We start from the raw sequence: 7,528 nt of genomic DNA on the forward strand, positions 1-7,528 counted from the left end.
TAGATCTAAAATAGGTTGATTTATAGACCAGAAATAGACGTCTAAAATAGGTTGATTTTTAGATCTAAAATAGGTTGATATATAGACCTAAAATAGACGCCTAAATTAGGTTGATTTATAGACCTAAAGTAGACGTTTAAAATAGGTTTATTTATAGATCTAAAATAGACCAGAAATAGACGTCTAAAATAGGTTGATTTTTAGATATAAAATAGGTTGATATATAGACCTAAAATAGACGCCTAAATTAGGTGTATTTATAGACCCTTAGGTTGATTTATAGACCTAAAGTAGATGTTTAAAATAGATCTAAAATAGGTTGATTTATAGACCAGAAATAGACGTCTAAAATAGGTTGATTTTTAGATCTAAAATAGGTTGATATATAGACCTAAAATAGACGCCTAAATTAGGTTGATTTATAGACCCTTAGGTTGATTTATAGACCTAAAGTAGACGTTTAAAATAGGTTTAATTATAGATCTCAAATAGACCAGAAATAGACGTCTAAAATAGGTTGATTTTTAGATCTAAAATAGCTTGATATATAGACCTAAAATAGACGATTTATAGACCAGAAATAGACGTCTAAAATAGGTTGATTTTTAGATCTAAAATAGGTTGATATATAGACCTAAAATAGACGCCTAAATTAGGTTGATTTATAGACCCTTAGGTTGATTTATAGACCTAAAGTAGACGATTAAAATAGGTTTATTTATAGATCTAAAATAGACCAGAAATAGACGTCTATAATAGGTTGATTTTTAGATCTAAAATAGGTTGATATATAGACCTAAAATAGACGCCTAAATTAGGTTGATTTATAGACCTAAAGTAGACGTTTAAATAAGATCTAAAATAGGTTGATTTATAGACCAGAAATAGACGTCTAAAATAGGTTGATTTTTAGATCTAAAATAGGTTGATATATAGACCTAAAATAGACGCATAAATTAGGTTGATTTATAGACCCTTAGGTTGATTTATAGACCTAAAGTAGACGTTTAAAATAGGTTTATTTATAGATCTAAAATAGACCAGAAATAGACGTCTAAAATAGGTTGATTTTTAGATCTAAAATAGGTTGATATATAGACCTAAAATAGACGCCTAAATTAGGTTGATTTATAGACCCTTAGGTTGATTTATAGACCTAAAGTAGACGTTTAAAATAGATCTGAAATAGGTTGATTTATAGACCAGAAATAGACGTCTAAAATAGGTTGATTTTTAGATCTAAAAAAGGTTGGTATATAGACCTAAAATAGACGCCTAAATTAGGTTGATTTATAGACCCTTAGGTTGATTTATAGACCTAAAGTAGACGTTTAAAATAGGTTTAATTATAGATCTCAAATAGACCAGAAATAGACGTCTAAAATAGGTTGATTTTTAGATCTAAAATAGGTTGATATATAGACCTAAAATAGACGATTTATAGACCAGAAATAGACGTCTAAAATAGGTTGATTTTTAGATCTAAAATAGGTTGATATATAGACCTAAAATAGACGCCTAAATTAGGTTGATTTATAGACCCTTAGGTTGATTTATAGACCTAAAGTAGACGTTTAAAATAGGTTTATTTATAGATCTAAAATAGGTTGATTTATAGACCAGAAATAGACGTCTAAAATAGGTTGATTTTTCGATCTAAAATAGGTTGATATATAGACTTAAAATAGACGCCTAAATTAGGTTGATTTATAGACTCTTAGGTTGATTTATAGACCTAAAGTAGACGTTTAAAATAGGTTTAATTATAGATCTCAAATAGACCAGAAATAGACGTCTAAAATAGGTTGATTTTTAGATCTAAAATAGGTTGATATATAGACCTAAAATAGACGATTTATAGACCAGAAATAGACGTCTAAAATAGGTTGATTTTTAGATCTAAAATAGGTTGATATATAGACCTAAAATAGACTCCTAAATTAGGTTGATTTATAGACCCTTAGGTTGATTTATAGACCTAAAGTAGACGTTTAAAATAGATCTAAAATAGGTTGATTTATAGACCAGAAATAGACGTCTAAAATAGGTTGATTTTTAGATCTAAAATAGGTTGATATATAGACCTAAAATAGACACCTAAATTAGGTTGATTTATAGACTCTTAGGTTGATTTATAGACCTAAAGTAGACGTTTAAAATAGGTTTATTTATAGATCTAAAATAGGTTGATTTATAGACCAGAAATAGACGTCTAAAATAGGTTGATTTTTTAGATCTAAAATAGGTTGATATATAGACCTAAAATAGATGCCTAGATTAGGTTGATTTATAGACCCTTAGGTTGATTTATAGACCTAACGTAGACGTTTAAAATAGGTTTATTTATAGATCTAAAATAGGTTGATTTATAGACCAGAAATAGACGTCTAAAATAGGTTGATTTTTCGATCTAAAATAGGTTGATATATAGACTTAAAATAGACGCCTAAATTAGGTTGATTTATAGACTCTTAGGTTGATTTATAGACCTAAAGTAGACGTTTAAAATAGGTTTAATTATAGATCTCAAATAGACCAGAAATAGACGTCTAAAACAGGTTGATTTTTAGATCTAAAATAGGTTGATATATAGACCTAAAATAAACGATTTATAGACCAGAAATAGACGTCTAAAATAGGTTGATTTTTAGATCTAAAATAGGTTGATATATAGACCTAAAATAGACTCCTAAATTAGGTTGATTTATAGACCCTTAGGTTGATTTATAGACCTAAAGTAGACGTTTAAAATAGATCTAAAATAGGTTGATTTATAGACCAGAAATAGACGTCTAAAATAGGTTTATTTTTTAGATCTAAAATAGGTTGATATATAGACCTAAAATAGACGCCTAGATTAGGTTGATTTATAGACCCTTAGGTTGATTTATAGACCTAACGTAGACGTTTAAAATAGGTTTATTTATAGATCTAAAATAGGTTGATTTATAGACCAGAAATAGACGTCTAAAATAGGTTGATTTTTAGATCTAAAATAGGTTGATATATAGACCTAAAATAGACGCCTAAATTAGGTTGATTTATAGACCTTTAGGTTGATTTATAGACCTAAAGTAGACGTTTAAAATAGGTTTATTTATAGATCTAAAATAGACCAGAAATAGACGTCTAAAATAGGTTGATTTTTAGATCTAAAATAGGTTGATATATAGACCTAAAATAGACGCCTAAATTAGGTTGATTTATAGACCCTTAGGTTGATTTATAGACCTAAAGTAGACGTTTAAAATAGATCTAAAATAGGTTGATTTATAGACCAGAAATAGACGTCTAAAATAGGTTGATTTTTAGATCTAAAATAGGTTGATATATAGACCTAAAATAGACGCCTAAATTAGGTTGATTTATAGACCCTTAGGTTGATTTATAGACCTAAAGTAGACGTTTAAAATAGGTTTAATTATAGATCTAAAATAGACCAGAAATAGACGTCTTAAATAGGTTGATTTTTAGATCTAAAATAGGTTGATATATAGACCTAAAATAGACGATTTATAGACCAGAAATAGACGTCTAAAATAGGTTGATTTTTAGATCTAAAATAGGTTGATATATAGACCTAAAATAGACTCCTAAATTAGGTTGATTTATAGACCCTTAGGTTGATTTATAGACCTAAAGTAGACGTTTAAAATAGGTTTATTTTTAGATCTAAAGTAGGTTGATATATAGACCTAAAATAGACGATTTATAGACCAGAAATAGACGTCTAAAATAGGTTGATTTTTAGATCTAAATTAGGTTGATATATAGACCTAAAATAGACGCCTAAATTAGGTTGATTTATAGACCCTTAGGTTGATCTATAGACCTAAAGTAGACGTTTAAAATAGGTTTATTTATAGATCTAAAATAGACCAGAAATAGACGTCTAAAATAGGTTGATTTTTAGATCTAAAATAGGTTGATATATAGACCTAAAATAGACGCCTAAATTAGGTTGATTTATAGACCCTTAGGTTGATTTATAGACCTACAGTAGACGTTTAAAATAGATCTAAAATAGGTTGATTTATAGACCAGAAATAGACGTCTAAAAAAGGTTGATTTTTAAACAAATAATAGACGTCTAAAATAGGTTGATTTTTAAACCAAAAATAGACGTCTAAAATAGGTTGATTTTTAAACCGAAAATAGACGTCTAAAATAGGTTGATTTTTAAACCAAAAATAGACGTCTAAAAAAGGTTGATTTTTAAACCAAAAATAGACGTCTAAAATAGGTTGATTTTTAAACCAGAAATAGACGTCTAGAATAGATTGATTTTTAGATCTAAAATAGGTTGATATATAGACCTAAAATAGACACCTAAATTAGGTTGATTTATAAACCCTTAGGTTGATTTATAGACCTAAAGTAGACGTTCAAAATAGGTTTATTTATAGATCTAAAATAGGTTGATTTATAGACCAGAAATAGACGTCTAAAATAGGTTGATTTTTTAGATCTAAAATAGGTTGATATATAGACCTAAAATAGACGCCTAGATTAGGTTGATTTATAGACCCTTAGGTTGATTTATAGACCTAACGTAGACGTTTAAAATAGGTTTATTTATAGATCTAAAATAGGTTGATTTATAGACCAGAAATAGACGTCTAAAATAGGTTGATTTTTAGATCTAAAATAGGTTGATATATAGACCTAAAATAGACGCCTAAATTAGGTTGATTGATAGACCCTTAGGTTGATTTATAGACCTAAAGTAGTCGTTTAAAATAGGTTTATTTATAGATCTAAAATAGACCAGAAATAGACGTCTAAAATAGGTTGATTTTTAGATCTAAAATAGGTTGATATATAGACCTAAAATAGACGCCTAAATTAGGTTGATTTATAGACCCTTAGGTTGATTTATAGACCTAAAGTAGACGTTTAAAATAGATCTAAAATAGGTTGATTTATAGACCAGAAATAGACGTCTAAAATAGGTTGATTTTTAGATCTAAAATAGGTTGATATATAGACCTAAAATAGACGCCTAAATTAGGTTGATTTATAGACCCTTAGGTTGATTTATAGACCTAAAGTAGACGTTTAAAATAGGTTTAATTATAGATCTAAAATAGACCAGAAATAGACGTCTAAGATAGGTTGATTTTTAGATCTAAAATAGGTTGATATATAGACCTAAAATAGACGATTTATAGACCAGAAATAGACGCCTAAAATAGGTTGATTTTTAGATCTAAAATAGGTTGATATATAGACCTAAAATAGACTCCTAAATTAGGTTGATTTATAGACCCTTAGGTTGATTTATAGACCTAAAGTAGACGTTTAAAATAGATCTAAAATAGGTTGATTTATAGACCAGAAATAGACGTCTAAAATAGGTTGATTTTTAGATCTAAAATAGGTTGATATATAGACCTAAAATAGACACCTAAATTAGGTTGATTTATAGACTCTTAGGTTGATTTATAGACCTAAAGTAGACGTTTAAAATAGGTTTATTTATAGATCTAAAATAGGTTGATTTATAGACCAGAAATAGACGTCTAAAATAGGTTGATTTTTTAGATCTAAAATAGGTTGATATATAGACCTAAAATAGATGCCTAGATTAGGTTGATTTATAGACCCTTAGGTTGATTTATAGACCTAACGTAGACGTTTAAAATAGGTTTATTTATAGATCTAAAATAGGTTGATTTATAGACCAGAAATAGACGTCTAAAATAGGTTGATTTTTCGATCTAAAATAGGTTGATATATAGACTTAAAATAGACGCCTAAATTAGGTTGATTTATAGACTCTTAGGTTGATTTATAGACCTAAAGTAGACGTTTAAAATAGGTTTAATTATAGATCTCAAATAGACCAGAAATAGACGTCTAAAATAGGTTGATTTTTAGATCTAAAATAGGTTGATATATAGACCTAAAATAGACGATTTATAGACCAGAAATAGACGTCTAAAATAGGTTGATTTTTAGATCTAAAATAGGTTGATATATAGACCTAAAATAGACTCCTAAATTAGGTTGATTTATAGACCCTTAGGTTGATTTATAGACCTAAAGTAGACGTTTAAAATAGATCTAAAATAGGTTGATTTATAGACCAGAAATAGACGTCTAAAATAGGTTGATTTTTAGATCTAAAATAGGTTGATATATAGACCTAAAATAGACACCTAAATTAGGTTGATTTATAGACTCTTAGGTTGATTTATAGACCTAAAGTAGACGTTTAAAATAGGTTTATTTATAGATCTAAAATAGGTTGATTTATAGACCAGAATATAACGTCTAAAATAGGTTGATTTTTTAGATCTAAAATAGGTTGATATATAGACCTAAAATAGATGCCTAGATTAGGTTGATTTATAGACCCTTAGGTTGATTTATAGACCTAACGTAGACGTTTAAAATAGGTTTATTTATAGATCTAAAATAGGTTGATTTATAGACCAGAAATAGACGTCCAAAATAGGTTGATTTTTAGATCTAAAATAGGTTGATATATAGACCTAAAATAGACACCTAAATTAGGTTGATTTATAGACTCTTAGGTTGATTTATAGACCTAAAGTAGACGTTTAAAATAGGTTTATTTATAGATCTAAAATAGGTTGATTTATAGACCAGAAATAGACGTCTAAAATAGGTTGATTTTTTAGATCTAAAATAGGTTGATATATAGACCTAAAATAGACGCCTAGATTAGGTTGATTTATAGACCCTTAGGTTGATTTATAGACCTAACGTAGACGTTTAAAATAGGTTTATTTATAGATCTAAAATAGGTTGATTTATAGACCAGAAATAGACGTCTAAAATAGGTTGATTTTTAGATCTAAAATAGGTTGATATATAGACCTAAAATAGACGCCTAAATTAGGTGTATTGATAGACCCTTAGGTTGATTTATAGACCTAAAGTAGTCGTTTAAAATAGGTTTATTTATAGATCTAAAATAGACCAGAAATAGACGTCTAAAATAGGTTGATTTTTAGATCTAAAATAGGTTGATATATAGACCTAAAATAGACGCCTAAATTAGGTTGATTTATAGACCCTTAGGTTGATTTATAGACCTAAAGTAGACGTTTAAAATAGATCTAAAATAGGTTGATTTATAGACCAGAAATAGACGTCTAAAATAGGTTGATTTTTAGATCTAAAATAGGTTGATATATAGACCTAAAATAGACGCCTAAATTAGGTTGATTTATAGACCCTTAGGTTGATTTATAGACCTAAAGTAGACGTTTAAAATAGGTTTAATTATAGATCTAAAATAGACCAGAAATAGACGTCTAAAATAGGTTGATTTTTAGATCTAAAATAGGTTGATATATAGACCTAAAATAGACGATTTATAGACCAGAAATAGACGCCTAAAATAGGTTGATTTTTAGATCTAAAATAGGTTGATATATAGACCTAAAATAGACTCCTAAATTAGGTTGATTTATAGACCCTTAGGTTGATTTATAGACCTAAAGTAGACGTTTAAAATAGGTTCATTTTTAGATCTAAAATAGGTTGATATATAGAC

The sequence above is a fragment of the Syngnathus typhle genome, unplaced genomic scaffold (assembly GCF_033458585.1).
Source record: "Syngnathus typhle isolate RoL2023-S1 ecotype Sweden unplaced genomic scaffold, RoL_Styp_1.0 HiC_scaffold_75, whole genome shotgun sequence".
In the NCBI taxonomy this organism is placed as follows: Eukaryota; Metazoa; Chordata; class Actinopteri; order Syngnathiformes; family Syngnathidae; genus Syngnathus; species Syngnathus typhle.